The 16,146-nt window shown below is 41.6% G+C and overlaps 1 long non-coding RNA gene across 1 annotated transcript in view; it reads left to right on the top strand.

The window, feature by feature from the left end:
* Nucleotides 1-8,949, top strand: part of LOC307185245 — a 372,576-nt gene extending 363,627 nt beyond the window's left edge. Inside the window, exon 4 of the long non-coding RNA XR_013827925.1 lies at nt 8,891-8,949. This is a non-coding gene — a long non-coding RNA (uncharacterized lncRNA). The remainder of the gene's footprint in view (nt 1-8,890) is intronic.
* The last annotated feature ends 7,197 nt before the right edge of the window (nt 8,950-16,146 follow it).

Here is a 16,146-nt window from a genome sequence, read left to right as displayed (position 1 = left end):
TGTAATAACCTATAATGGAAGAGAATCTGAAACACTTTGCTGTACGCTTGAAACTAACATAACATTGTAAATTAACCATACTTCAATTAAAAAAATTGGTCAGGGAGGTAGTTTACTATTCCTTTAAAGATAAAGCAGTTGTATATCAATGACTTCCTTTCCACCTAAACTGATTAAATTTGTGTCCATTACAATGTGTCATTAAAAAGTAAAGCTTAAATTAATGTCACAATCATTAAAAAAATACAATTGAATTTTGTTAGCAATTTTTTAAGTGCTTACCAACAGGTTTGGGAATTATCTTACCTGCTATTTTGGTACCTGGCCATGCTTAGACTTTCAGCAGGCCCCTTGGTTCAAAAAGCAGGAAAAATGCTGTTAAACATACTCAAATATAAAATGTTTTCCTTTCTTCTGCAGTCTCTCAACTTGTCATGCTGTTCTTTATTTGCTACTTGTTGTCATTCTAAGTAAAGAAATATTAAATCAAATCGTCAGTATGAATTTTATCATTTATATCTATATTGTACAATATCTGCCTTAAATGTCCATATAAGAGCATTTAACTTGTATGCAGACAATGCATGTTTAGTAGCTTGTGCACGTATGAGTATTTCATTCTTGGCAGAACGGTGAACCCACGGCACACCAGGGTGTGTGCATGGGAGAAAACAAAAAAATTTGGTGGCAGCGAAAAGTTTGAGTTGAGATAAGAAGGCAAATTAAGGCCAAAACGTAGTACAACATTTACATCAAAGAATAATACATTTAAAATCAGGACTCTGAAGTGGTGAGTGCTCTTTGCGCCTTTTGGTGCCCAGGGTGTACCCTGATGCAAAGGAACTGCCCCTCACCTGCACCCTCATCATGTCCTTCCCTTCTCCTGGAGTCTGTCAAGTCTGTGCTCCTTTTCTCTACTTCCTCACTCTCTAGACGCCTGTCTTTCCTGGTTTGTGATAACAGTAGCCTAAACGTTTACCTAGCTTACAGTCTTTCCTCCTCTCAAATGCACGCTCCCATCTCCTGGCCAGGTAATCCATTCAAACACTATTATAAAAGAATCGTGGGCTTCCTGCCTGCCTTTCCAGGGTCATCTCTCTCCACCTCTGTCTCACTCTTTAAGATCTAACAGCCCCAAATGATCTGTGGTTCACATAAAAACTCAACAGTTTTTTGTTTTTTGTTTTCGGTATGCGGGCCTCTCACTGCCGTGGACTCTCCCGCCGCAGAGCCTGATGCGCAGGTCAGCGGCCATGGCTCACGGGCCCAGCCGCTCCGTGGCATGTGGGATCTTCCCAGACCAGGGCACGAACACGTGTCCCCTGCATCAGCAGGCGGACTCTCAACCACTGCGCCACCAGGGAAGCCCTCAACATTTATTTTTATTTCATACCTCTTGCCCTTATGACGTTTCCTCTTCCTGCAACACCATAAACCTCCTTCCATATCCCCAGGCCCTCCCTCCCCTCCCTGCCCCACTCCACTTCTTTGACTACCTAACTTTTGTTCTGTCCTTCTGTCCTCAACTCCTGTACTGCCTCCATCTAGAAGCCTTCCGACCACAGGAACTCCTCTCTTGGCTGAGTTAGATGCTCCTCCCTTGCTCTCACTGCATCTTCCATATCATGGACACTTTCTCCAATGTCCTGAATATGCACCACTCCTTTTGAATGTTATTTGTTTATCTCTCTCCCCTACTAGACTTGGGGGAGTTCCTTGAGAACAAGACAGCATCTTATTCTCCTGAATATCCCCAGGGCCTGCTCAGTGCTGATGTACAGGACGCTGCCCATTCAGACTTCTGCCTCTGCTTTGTCACCAGTCACTGCCACATCTTCTCCCCAGTTCATTTGGAAACCTTTCCTACACTGACTGCCTAAAAGCCCCCAAAAGGCATCTCTTCTAAAGGCCCTTCCTCCTGATATTGAATCTATTTTTTTTTTTCTTCTAAGAATCTTTGTGTTAGTTTTCTAGGGTTGCCATAACCAACTACCACAGACTAGGTGGCTTAAAGAACAGAAATTTCTTTTCTCAGAGTTCTGGAGACTGGAAATCTGAGATAAAGGGGTCAGCAGAGGTGGTTTCTTCTGAAACTTCTCTCCTTGGCTTATAGACGGCTATCTTCTCCTTGTGTCTTCACATGATCTTCCTTATGTGTGTATCTGTGTATAAGTTTCCTCTTCTTATAAGGACCCAAGTTATTTGAATTGGGGCCCACACTGATGATCTCATTTTAACTTAATCACCTCTTTAAAGACCCTACATCCAAATACAGTCATATTCTGAGGTGCTGGGAGTTAGGACTTCAACATATGATTTTGCAGTCAACTTATAACTTGCACTTACCCACTGATACCTTTCCCTAAACTTGGTGCTGGTCTCCAAGCAGCCCCCATCTCCTGAGAGGCAAGTTACAGCATCCCCAGCTCCTTCCCTCACTCCTGTAAAGCTCCATGTGATTATTTTAGATTTGGACCTCTCAGAGCCCATACTTCAGGATCATTTTGCACATGAAGTTGACCTCCAGTGATACATGGGAACTGTGGAGAACTATTTCTTCTCCTATGTGATGTTTTCTCATGTTTGAATAAATGATGACTTTGCATTTTCATTTTCCTTCCTATTTTTTCTGAACTCCTAGAGAATTCAGGGTTCGTATCATACAAGTGAATGCACTGTTGTATGGTGTAACTACCACATCCTGATTTTGAAGTATCAAAAAGATGTACAAATTTTATGTATTGTTGATTTGAATGTTTTCAAATACATTGCCTTATTGGATCTTCTAAAAAATAGCAAATTATATACTATACTTTTTATTGCTAAAGAAATATGGAACCCCAAAGAGGTCATATATCAGTGAGTATCAAAGCTGTTCTCAAATCCCAAACTTTGGAATGGGGGGCCAGGGTGCTTTCTACTTTATCATTATTGTCTTGTTTATAAGGTCCTTCGAGCCAGACATATACTTTTTATTTTTTAACATCTTTATTGGACTATAATTGCTTTACAATGGTGTGTTAGTTTCTGCTTTATAACAAAGTGAGTCAGCTATACATACACATATATCCCCATATCTCCTCCCTCTTGCGTCTCCCTCCCACCCTCCCTATCCCACCCCTCTAGGTGGTCACAAAGCACCGAGCTGATCTCCCTGTGCTATGTGGCTGCTTCCCACTAGCTATCTATTTTACATTTGGTAGTGTATATACAGCCATATACTTTTAAGATAAGCATTTTAACCTCTGTGGCCCTTAGTGTCTCCATCTATAAATATGAGGTTAACTGTGGCATCTTCCTCGTAAGTTTGCTGTGTAGAAAAATGTGTGTGTGTATATACATGCATACATACATGATACATATACGATATATGGTAGCTGTGTAAACTAGTCCAATCATTTTGAAAAGCAGTACAGCTAGAAAATAGCAAGAGCCATAAAAATGTCCATATCTTGGGCACAGGAACCCTATTCCTGGAAAAATATTCTAAAGAAATGATTCAAAAGACCAAAACAAGTATATTTTCATAGATATTAAGTACAGGGAAAAGTAGTTTGATAGTTCCTCAAAATGTGAAATATAGAGGTGTCTTATGATCTGTCATTTCCACTCCGAGGTATATAACCAAGAGAAATGAAAACTTGTGCATGAATGTTCGTAAATGCCTTATTCATAATAGCCCCAAAGTAGAAACAACTCATATGAATAAACAGATGCATAAAATGTGGTATATCCATTCAATGGAGTTTTTTTGGCAGTGAAAAATGATGAAGAGATGATACATGCTACAACGTGGATAATCTTTGAAAACATTACACTATATGAAAGTCACAGAAGACAACATATAGTGTGATTTCATTTATATAAAGTGTCCATAATAGGCAAAAATATAGATAGAAAGTTGACTAGTGGTTGCTTAGGGCTTGGGGAGGGGACAGGAGGGATGGTGAAGAACTCCTATTAGGTAAAGTGTTTCTTCTGGCAGGGGACACAAATACTCTAAAATTACATTCTGGTGATGGCTGCACAACACTGTGAGTGTATTAAGAAACATTGACTTGTGCACTTTAAATGTGTGGCGTGGATGGTATGTGAATTGTATCAATAGAACTGTTTTAAAAACTTCAAAAAAAATTAGGGAGAAAAATGGAAATAATCGAAATATGTATCAAGATAGCAAATACATTATACTCCATCCTGTTGATGGAACAGGATGTAGTCACTAAATATTATAAACCCAAAGACTATGTAAAAACACAGAAAATATGTAATGTGATGTTAAATGGAAAATGTATAAGAGTGATGCGAAATGGCATTGTAGCTAAATATACATGCATTTGGATAAAGGCTGGCTGGAAACTCGGAGACAGGAGAGTATGGTGAAGGAGATGTGCCACTTTCTTTCAAAAGTCCCATTAATGGTTTTGAGTGTTTCGAAAGAACTTGTTTTAATGTTTCTTGTCATGGCAGCCTTGTGGTAGGTACAGGTGGTACTGAGGATGCACAAAACATAGGAAAGGAAGGAAAAAGCACAAGAGACATTTTAAAAATTAACATGTAACAATCTAAGAAGTAGAAATTTAAATGCAAAAATTCAGCAGAGCATTTATGGGAAATGGGTATTGAGGGAGGTGCTGAAAAATGTATAAGCAGGTCAGGCTCTAACAAGATTCTGCCCAGAAACTTAAAAACCGGAATGCTTGCGAGGCTCTTCTCCCCCTGTGAGCCTCTCTGCTCACAAGTTTTGAAGGGGAGGGGATTTTCATATACCAGAGCTGGTGTAGGTCTCTGATAATAACCCAAAGGAAGTAGGAACACTTAGCAGTGTGCACAGTTTACTTAAGTTCACCAAAATTGTACTGGAATGTGGAAAAAGGGAGGAAGTCTGGTCAAGCCTGAGTGAGTCAACATTTAATGGCCCTCCACCCAGCTCTCCTCCCTTCCCAAGGCCACCTCACCTCTGCATCTGTGTGCTTGACCCTTGCTAAGAAGGAACTCCAGCTGGCGTGGTGGGGCGAACCCAAATTCCTGCTGATTGGTCTCAACCATTAGGTTGGGGGGCCAGAGAGAAGACGAGTCAGAGCAATGGGGTCTGGCCCTTCTTCTCTCTATATCTATATCACGTCCCTTTTCAGGAACTTTCTCCTTCCTTGGTTCCCAGTGACTGTTTGAAATATCACAGTTCTCTCAATGTCCTAGGTCCCAGAAACAGCTCAGGTTTCTGTGAGGGGCAACTAAACTGCGGTGTTAGCAGTTCTTTGAAAGCACTCTATAGATGGAAGGTGCAGTTGTTTTTATTCCAGATAAAGAATGGGTGACAAGTTGAGGCTGGATAGATGAATGGCAGTCTTTAAAGTAGAATCTGCTTCCATCTCAAAACAGATTACATTGTTCCTAGCCCTGAGGTAGGGGGAGAAGGGACCGGCAGTTGATAGATATCCACTTCCATGTTTTCTGTAGGGTATAAGATCGAGATTTCTGAGGGAAGACACGTTCTTTCCGTCAGAGTTATTAGGGTCGTTTGAGCTGGCCAGGGACGCACCCTTAGGCAGATGCCACCTGGACTGACCCCACTGCTCAGCCAGCTAGCTGAGTTGCCAGATGATCCCAGCATCCTTCCTCATCAAAATCCTAGATTATTTCTGTCCTTTGGCGCCAGGAATTGCCCTTATACTTCAGACTCCAGGGTAAACACTGAAGGTTGTAATTACAGTTCACAGCCTTAACCACTTCTTTGGTATCCTTTTAGGAATCCAGTCTCAGAAAAGTAACCCCAGGTACCTGTCATGTGGAGAGCTCTGAGTGGTTCCGTAGCTTCTCAGGAATGCTCTGAAGTTATGATGGGAAGAAGATAAAGGGGCAATTTTGCCCTTATTTTGCAGAGAGCTAGAGGATGGCCGACTTGCCTGAGGCTTCAACAACTTTTCTCTAATTCTCTCTCATTCCACTTTGTCCAAGTCCATCCTCAGTGCCCTGTCCCCATATTTAGCAAGTGGTGAGTTAGATGGGGGACAACTCTTTAACACTAGCCGCTCAACCATCCAAACAACAGCAACAGCAAACCCTGTGTGGAAAGCCTGAAATGAGGAAAGGAGATAGGGAAAGGGAAATAATATTCAGTAATAACTATATACCCCTGACTACTCTGTATTTTGCATGTGAACCCATTATTTCAGAAATACCCTTTTATATATGGTGCAGAATCATCACATATTTTCCCACCACATAAATAATTTCTAGGTAAGAAGTCTATACTTTGTGACTCTTGGGTTGTTTTTGTCTTAAGTATACCCAGTGCAATTGTATCAAGGGACTCCTTGGTCTAAAGAAAATCAAGCTCCACAACAACCTAAGAAAACTAGTTACATGTTGCCATAGCAACCGGACCAGCGTCAGAAGGAAGGCAGAGTTTTTCAGATTCATCTTCTGCATCTGCAGATTGACTTCCTTGAAACTGAATCATGTGTCCTGATCATCAACACTGAACCTGTTATTTTCATTAAAAAAAAAAAAAAGTTGCAGTCTCAGTTGATGTATTTTGGCCTTTTCCCTGGTGCCATTCAATGTCTTTTTATCTCTGAAAGGTGGAATTGGGTAACTGGATCCTTTGGAACTTTCTTTCATGCATGCATTAACATGGTTGGGACCTAGGCCAGTGGGTTTGGTAGTAATTAAACTTTGATGGCTGGAACATGACCTGTGAAATGAGTTGCTAGTCTCAGTTTAACTCCTAATGGACAGAAATCCACATCCCTCGGAATCCAACCATAACCCTTGTTTCCAGACCACGGGAAGAAGTCAGAGGTTTGAATGGCTTATCCTGGGGGTAGACTGCAGGGCCTCTTCCTCAGGAATTATGCTTTGCATTTCCAGGCCACAGATAGCTCCACAGTTAGTCTCAAAATACCCTGCGAGATGTGTGTAAATAACACAAACCACATTTACAGGCAGGGCCACCCTGGTAGAAAGTACAAGTAATTTGCCCAGAGTAAGATAATTAGTAACAGCAGGGGTAGAGATTCCAGAGGGTCATACTCCATTCCTTTGCTAAGACCACTGAAAAATCTTCCTTTCACTCAAGAAACATGGCCAATTAATGGACAGCGGGTGGTGGGGATGGGTCAATGCTTGCTGATTCGTTTTTAAAGGTCATTTTTATTTTATGGGGTTGTTGGTACCTATAGTTAAGGTTTTTTTCAATAACAAGTCTCTTGATGTTTCCTCTAATGACACCGAAAAATGTGTGTAGTGAGAGTCAGAGCTGGGGGCTGGAGAGAGCTGGATCTGCTGGGATGTTTCTACATAAAGAAAAGATTCAGCTGATGAAAGGGAAGAGTGCTCTAATGGAAAACACCTACATCTATGTCTTAGTCCCTTCAGGCTGCTGTAACAAAATACCACAGACTGGGGGGCTTATAAACAGCAGATATTTATTTCTCACAGTTCTGGAGGCTGGAAGTCTGAGATCAGGGTGTCAGCATGGTCGAGTGAGTGGCCTCTTCCAGGTCGCAGACTTCTACTTGTATCCTCACATGGGAAGGGGGCCAGCAAGCACCCTGGGACCTCTTTTACAAGGACATTAATCCCATTAGCTTCCCAAATCACTTCCCAAAGGCACCACCTCCTAATACTATCTTTGGGGCTTAGGATTTTAACGTATAAATTTTGGAGGGACATATTCAGACCAGAGCAATGCATGAGACCTGTGTTAGATTGTGAAGGATACAAAGATAGCTAAGACATGAGTCCTGTCTTCAGTAGCTCACCTTCCCAGCAGATAGTGTCAAGTACTCTAATAATAGTACAGTAAGTCCCCTAAATAGGAACGAGTTCAGTTCCGAGAGCACATTCATAAGTCCAATTTGTTCCTAAGTCCAACAAAGTTAGCCTAGGTACCCAACTAACACAATCGACTATATACCGCTGCTTTTACATTTGCTTCCAGACATCCTGGGCTTGAAATAAAGATACTGTGTTACTGTACTCTATACAATACTGTACAGTAAAGTACACAAAAGCACAACCACTTGTAGAGGATGCACGCACGTGACAATGTATGCCAGACACGTGAACTAACTTACGTGATTGAACATGCGAACGCATGTTCGCATCTTTGAAAGTTCACAGCATGAAGGTTCATATGTAGGAGACTTGCTGTGTGTGGATCCTGTGTTAGGGAGAAATGTATTCTGACTCTCGCCAGAGTGGAGAAATATAGAGAAATGTTTCTTAGGGAATCTGAGCTGGGCTTTTTAGGACAGGTAGGAAGTCATAGACAGATAGTGAGGAAAGGATCTTTTAGGAACTAGGAACAGTATAAACAAAGGCATAGATTGGAGTCTACTTAAGAAAAACACATTGGCCAAATGTGGCTTGAGGTTTAGGTTAAACTGTAAGACAGAGTTGGAACTAAAGCAAAAAAGTGAAAAAGAGCCACATTTTGGAGTGTTCTGAAAAGCAGGTAGAGAACTTTGGACAGTATCCCATATAGAATCAGATATTTCAAAACCAGAAGTTTAACTGTGGTCAGTGTTTTTATGCAATGAGATGAGATATTAATAAAGTTACTTAAAAAAAAAAGATTCACATAGTCTAATCTATGTTCTAGAAGGATGCCTTAACAGATTATGCTGAAAATATTCTGCACTTTTGTCAACATTCCTTCAAAATGTCATAAAAGGTTTTGTAATATAACCCTGTAAAAGGTTAAATGAGTTTGCACAGACTGCAAACTGAAGATGCCTGTGCAAAAACGCTGACTCAGGTATTTCAAGTGACAACCATTACGGTTAAGTGCTTGAGGCACTATTGTGGGAAGCAGGGAAATGGCTTCATGCAGCAGAAAGGCCAGCCAAGTCCCTGAAATCTCTCTCTGTTTCCTTTCTCATAGGACCAGCAATGGAAACCTTCAATGTACAGCAGCATTACTCCAATCTGCTTTACAAGCCCTCCAATTGAGAAGCCAATTGGCAAAGTAAGAATGAATTCATTTCTTGTTGAACAGTATGATTTGAGCCTGTTGGCTGTTCTTTCTTTTTGTTTTGAGCTATCTGGGTGACATCATCAAATTGATCTCGTAAAAGTGATTGATAAAAATCCAAATTTTGACCTATTTGGTTTGCCCTAGTTGCATTTGCCCTAGGCAAAATGTTGAGCTGAGTGACATGGAGCTGAGATGCCCTGGCCTCAGCTTCTGCCCGTCCTTGCATTTTGATGATGCCCTCCCCAACTCCCTTCAGTGCCCTGCTTTCTCAGCTCTTTGACCACCTTCCCCGCCTATCAGAACTTATTAGAAAGAAAGAGGTGGCTTTTAGTCATTTACATAATAGGAGAGGGAAAAAACCTTTTTCCTCTTCTCTTCTAGGCTTAATACCTGGGGTGATGAAAATTAAACTAAAAAAAAAAAAAAAAAAGATGGGTACACAGGAGGAAAGATTTATTATTATTATGAATAAAGAGGCCTTCATAGAAAAGAAGTGAAGACCCAAAGAAACAATTGTATTTGGGGCTTATATACCATTTTAACAAAGAGTGATTAACTGTGGAGAAGTGACAAGAGAAAGGAAAAGGGGTTTGGGCTTCTCTGGGCCATAAATTGTGAGATGGTAAATATGTGGGGACAATTAATGGAAGATTGTGTTATTTCGTAAGGTTTGTTATGCAAACTCACGTTGGTACCTTTTCTATTGATAAGAATCATCTCCAGTGATTAAAAGTCATCTTCTTCCTGGTATGGGAAAGAAAGACACCTTTACAAATTTATGTTACCTTTACAAAGGGAAATTTATGTTCTACTTTTAGACAGAAAGGGAGAGGGCAGAGAGCTTTTCCTACATCTGTTATTTCTCAATTGCCTTTGGCTCAAGATAATCCTTACGCCGAAGTGGCATATTTTGGGGTGCAAACTCTGATCCGCTTCAACGTCTTAGTGTGAAATCCAACCACCATACTACCTCTTTCAAATATATTTGTTATTTAAATTATGTTGTGGAATGGAAGACTTTGCCTCCAGAAGAGAAATTACAGGTATCTGGCTAAACTGCACCTGTTCTGAACCTGAAATCACACCCATCAGTCCCACTAGGGAGTGTGGAGCTGGATGGTTAAGAGTGTGGGCTTAATGGCGTCCGGCTGCCTGGGTTCAAATCCCGGCTCCACCGTTCACTGGCTCTGTGACTGAGAAAATCACCTGTAAAGAGGGCTTCATAATAATACTACTGCCTCACAGGACTGTCATCAGAATTAAACAATTTAGGGCTTCCCTGGTGGCACAGTGGTTAAGAATCTGCCTGCCAATGCAGAGGACATGGGTTCGAGCCCTGGTCCAGGAAGATCCCACATGCCGTGGAGCAGCTAAGCCGGTGCGCCACAACTACTGAGCCTGCTCTCTGGAGCCCATGTACCACAACTACTGAAGCCCATGAGCCTAGAGCCCGTGCTCCGCAACAAGAGAAGCCACCGCAATGAGAAGCCTGCGCACAGCAATGAAGAGTAGCCCCTGCTCACCGCAACTAGAGAAAGCCTGCACGCAGCAACAAAGACCCAACTCCGCCAAAAATAAATAAATAAATACATTTATTTATTTTTTTAAAAAAGAATTAAACAATTTAATATAAATTCACAAGAGCAAGGATTTTTTTAACCATTTTGTTCACTATGTATCCAAATACTCAATGAATTATGCAAATGAGTTGAATGAATGAATAAGTGAAATGCTATACACATGGTAAACTTAGAGGAAACACGTGCTCAATTTGCTTATCCCAAGAAATGGGAGCTGGGGCGTGTTATATGTCAGTGTTACCGAGTCCAAGCTTGCTCTGCTCGCCACACGACAGGCCAATAAATCGGGAGACAAGGTGTTGAGTCAAGGAATACGACTTTATTCGGAAAGCCGGCAGACCGAGAAGATGGCAGACTAATGTCTCCAAAAAAACATCTTATGAGGGTTTGGATGCCAGCTTCTTTTATAGAGCAGAGAGGGGGGAGGAGATGAGGAAGTAAAGTAAAAAAAGGCGGTAAGTTTTGCAAATATCACCTGGAATGGCCAGCCTCGGGGGAGGGGGTGTGTTAATTTCTTCTTCCTTGCAGCCATCCACCGGTGGACAGGGTCAGGATGCTTCCCTGAACAAAGGCACTTTGGTTTAACATTTAGGCAGAGAGGCAGGGTTCCCCGAGGCAGGCCATTATGTATAGACAGTATCCTTTCAGTGAACAAAAGCAGGGGAAAGAAAAGGTTAAAGTGAAAGAAACAGATCCAACATGTAGTCAGATTTGGCTCTTCCCTGTTACATCAGGAAGGGAGGCAAAACTCTGGTGAGTACGTCAAGGACACTTTCCAGGCACACCTTAACTGAAGGGCCAGTCTACCTGGGATAGCAGCCACCTTCCTATCCTTTGCTACAGTGGTGCATCTCTGGACCACACACACTCCAAGGACTAGGATGAAACGTAGTCACTGTTCAGGCAAGTCAAAAACAAACAAAAGTTCTTTCAGTAGGGCTTTTCTCTCCAACTTATATATATGTGGGCAGAACTGAAGCTTTTGTAGTTTTGAAAAGGAAATGAATCTATTTTCCCAGCAATTCCTGGTAATTTTGCCTTGGCGGCAAGTCCTGCCAAGACAGCTTTCTGCAGAGTGCAAACTCCCAGTCGAACAGGAAGTCTCCTTCCCGCTGTCAGCCCGCTGAGGTTTTGCAGGCGTAGCAGGGGAGCAACCCAAGCTTCTAGGGACTGACTTTCTGTACTTCGGGTTCAGTAAGGTCTGCACTTCCCCTCTGCTGACTTCAGTTCCAAGTAAAAGGAGTATCCTTTGACCCAAAGATTAAAACAACAAACAAACAAAACACTCCCTGAACATCACAAAATGTGTTAGTAACAGCTCCATTTCACTGCCTTCCCCTGGCCTCAGTCCCCTCCAGCCCCGCCTCCTTTGACTTTATATAGGTTCTAAACAGAACACCACTCTGTGGGGATGGAAAGAAGCTGTTTCAAAGGCTGAGGTCAGAAGTCCATGAACGCTGGAGGGGTCTTTTCTGACTAAATTTCACTTCAATCCAATAGATAGTCCAGAGTTTACTGGATGTTTTCCTAGACCTGATTAGAAACACTAACAGCAGTATAGAAACGGTAGAGAGTAACTTTGGGAAATGCTTGTCAGAGAGCAGAAGGAAATCAAGTGCAGTATGACCATTCTTGGTTCAATGATATTTCACTGTGTGTTCCTCAGGTCTCCTTCCCGCCCAGGGCGGAGTGAGCAGGTAGGTGTCTTTCTGCACAGTGACACTAGGACTGTCCTGGGATGAATGGGGCTGCTCCCAAAGGATACTCTTGCCCTTTTTTCTCCCCATAGCTCTGGCTTCTGGGCTTAACACATGTTCTGTAAAATACTCTAAGGAATTCGTTTTGCAATCAGCTCTGTGATCCATCCACCTGGAGGGGAAAATGATGCCAAATATGTAAGAAAGTCAAGCTTTAATTATAGGGGTCAGTGGAAGGCAGCATTGGGGGTGGGTAATTAAAACCTATGGTTAATCTGCCCAGAATCCAAACTCTCTTACTCACTGCCAAGAAAGTTTCTGTTGGGTAAAAAGCTGCAAGCTGGACCCAGAGGCAATTTCTACCACCCAAATTAGGGTACCCCAAGCTGAACCAAGGACCAGTGTTTCCTTCCTACGGGTGGTGGAGGGGAGGAAAGGTGTTGGGAAAACACCAGTTGGAAAACAGACGATTCCCATGTGAGTTCATAATAGAAAAAAGAATATTTTGGAGCCAACTCCAATCTTACCATTAAATGATAACTCTTTTCATTAGTGGTTATGATTAGAGGGTAGGAATAAAGGAGGGAAACTTCCTTCTTTTCAGGGGAGAAGCCCTGGAAATCACTCTGGGCAGCAAGCAAGCCTGGGATGTGTGATTATCCACTCTCAGACATAGAAGAGTTTCCTGTTTTATTTTACATAATTGGAATCAGCGCCTTTTGAATGGAGCATACAAATTTATGTAAATAAGAATGCAAATGAGAAAAATATGTGTCTTGGGAATTCCTGGGGATGACCTGGCAGCTTTTTCTTTCTTGACTTTGCAGCAGCTAAATATTGTTGTGAAAACTCAGGATGAACTTACTTCCCCAAATGCCACAATGTTATAAGTAGAGGACTTTGTCATTTGTAAGAGATACTCTGGAGAATGAATTAAGACAGACTACTTTAATGTATTTGACAGTAAACATGTTCCCCCTAAGAGGTTGCACAGGCTAACAGTAAATGCAAAAGGGATTGGAGAATTTCAATAAATTAATGGCAGATTCAAAGTGGACTACTGAAAGGGAATTAGAGAATAATGATGGAAACAAAAGCAGGGATTTAGGGAGATAGGTAACATTGGAAGATGACATAAAATTCAACTTCCAGGCTCTCCCACAAAATTCTCACTGGTGCTACTGACGAGACAGGATAGTGGGCCGAGAGAAGTATTAGTTCAACTCAGCAAAGCATTGCGCAGCTCATGCCAAGTCAAAACGACCCAATAAAGTGCCTTGACCGCTGAAAGCTGCGTAGAATACACAAGCAGAGGGAGCTGTTTTGGATTAAGAGCTGCCCATGACCATGGCTGTGCCAACCTACCTTTCTCAGTAGAATTTAAGTGACAGGTAAACTTGTCCTCAGTCTAAAGATGTAACTTTAATGCATTATTTGATTTTACCAGAAGGAAATGGAGGTAGATAAACAGCTTTGCAGGATAGCAGTGTTATTACATGGAAGGGTGGCTAAGAAAGTTATCGAGGCTCCCTGGGCCTTCTGTATTTCTGGGTGAGTGAAGGGGAAACTGGAAGAGCTAGATGGAAGTAACTGGATAAACAACAGATAAAAAGAAAGGAACTGGTGAACTCAGAATCAACAAAATATAGCGCTGCTTTGTTTCAAAATTGGGAGGCATCTATGGGAAGAAAACAGACAGAGGTGCCCCGTTTTGCAGATTGATCTTTAGCTTCTTTTAGCACTGGAGAATTTTTCTTACCAAAGGAAAATTTAGCTTAGCCAACAAGGGCCATTTTAAGAATAGTCTTCTAAGTCATGACCCGTTGAGAATCACTGAACGTTACCTCATTATATCATGGCTGGGTCTGAATAGACAGCACCAATTCTATGAGAAGTAGCTTGGGACTTAATGTTTAAGTCTCTAAGTGACCCAGGAAGATGGAGAAGCCAACCCACAAGCTACTCTGTGGCCTATTGCTGCTTCCAAAAACAATACCAGAAGTCAGGAATAGAATAATCAAAAGATAATAATAATTTTGAGCACAGGAATCTACTATAATTGCTACAGTTGTAGGTAAACATAACTTTTTGAGGGTGAGTGCCCCTGATTTTACTGGATCTCTTTCTTTATACATTTAGCTTCTGGTCACTGAGGCAAAATACATTAAGCCGAATATTTTTCTTCTAGGCCTTCTTGTGACAAGGTGAAGAAACTTTCAAGTTAAGCGGTCGATTTTCTTCTTCCTCTAAGATAGTAGGATTTAGTTGGGCATACACCCAGCTAAAGAGCACATTTTTCAGCCTCCCTTGCAGTTAGATGTGGCCATATGATGTGAATGTGGCCAGTGGGATATGAATGGAGGGGATGTATTCAATGTCTCAGTCATGCCCTTCATAAGAAAGGCAGACCCCACTTGCTGGCTGGAATACAAATATGGTAGCAGAAGCTGAAACAGCCACCTTAGACCAAGAGAGGATGGCAGAGAAACAACATAGAACCATTGCCTGCTTGTTTTCAGACTGCTATTGCCTGAGACAGAAATCAACTTCCACCTTGACTACACCACTACTAGTCTGGCCATTGGTACAGTAGCTGCAGTGGTATCCTAGCACACAATTAAAACAGGGGAGAAAGTGGGCTGCATGCCCTATGAGAAGTCGCTTAGGATCCAGTGAAGGTAGAAAGCAGAGCCTGGCACAGTAAATATCAGTTAAAGGGATGAAAATGCTGAGTTGCTGATACCTGTCTTCCAAATCAAGCCTGGATGAGGAAGAAGAGTTAAGGAGGCTAACTTCTGGTCCTGAGGATAAGGTGATGAACAGAACTCTGCTCAGCAGAGAACCCCATCTTTGAGCTCTAACATAGTAAACCTAGATATCTATCATATCCTGAATTTTGGAGAAGCTCTCCTTAGAACTGAGGCAAACAAATTTCTACTGAAAATGCTCAAATTCAAGCGCTGTAGTGGAACTCGTTATCTGGTCAAATAACATTTCTATTGACACTTATTGTATGTAGGAGCTGTCATTAGTTTGGAAATATGTATAAATATCTTCATGTATTTGGCATAATATTCTGTTCTTTCATCATCTGAAGCAGGTATGGACTCCCCGGGGCTCTAGGGAATCAACTTGGGTTTCAGCTTTTGCTGTAACTCAGTTACACAGGATTTTATGGGAAAAGTGAATTGTTACCTCATACCTCATTCTAGATCAACTCTCCTTTTATTAACATAAAATAACACATTATTTTGGCTTAGTAAATTAACCCTCTAAAACATCGACATCATCAGGACTCTTACTGCTACCCCACGTTAGAGTCCATGTCATTTTCCCCCATCATCTCTTCGCCCAAAATGCCTGACACATGACATTCACACAATAGGCAGGTAGTGTTTGTCAACTGATGGTTACATGAATATGGAATTTTAGTTTGTTATTCAGCTATCTTCACCTTCGTATCCTCGTTCACAATGGTTGTTGAATAGTACTCTATGTGAGTGGGCTACTATATCTACAAAAGACAAGAAAAAATTTTAATCAATACCATTAACACTGTCCTATAAGTATCAAGTAACTAGAGGTGAAAATATATTTGCCCTAAATTTATATTCCTGGATTCTCACTACCACTCAACCAAAACCTAGGCTGAAATTTACTACATTAGGTCCATTGGTAAGAGTTCAACTGGGTAAGAAATGCAGCCTGACACACAAGGACAAGAAGTCTTTCCATCCTAACATTCCTAACAGGCAAGATGACTCTATAAACAGACTTTGTAAGCTCCAAAGAGTTGGAATAAGGTTGAACAAATATGGTTAAACCAATGGCAGTTCAATTTATGTCCTCATGTAAGCACAGAAACATATTCAATTCCAGATCCCAA

The sequence above is a fragment of the Stenella coeruleoalba genome, assembly GCF_951394435.1.
Source record: "Stenella coeruleoalba genome assembly, chromosome: 4".
Classification (NCBI taxonomy): domain Eukaryota; kingdom Metazoa; phylum Chordata; class Mammalia; order Artiodactyla; family Delphinidae; genus Stenella; species Stenella coeruleoalba.
This window is presented reverse-complemented; position numbering and strand designations above follow the sequence as displayed.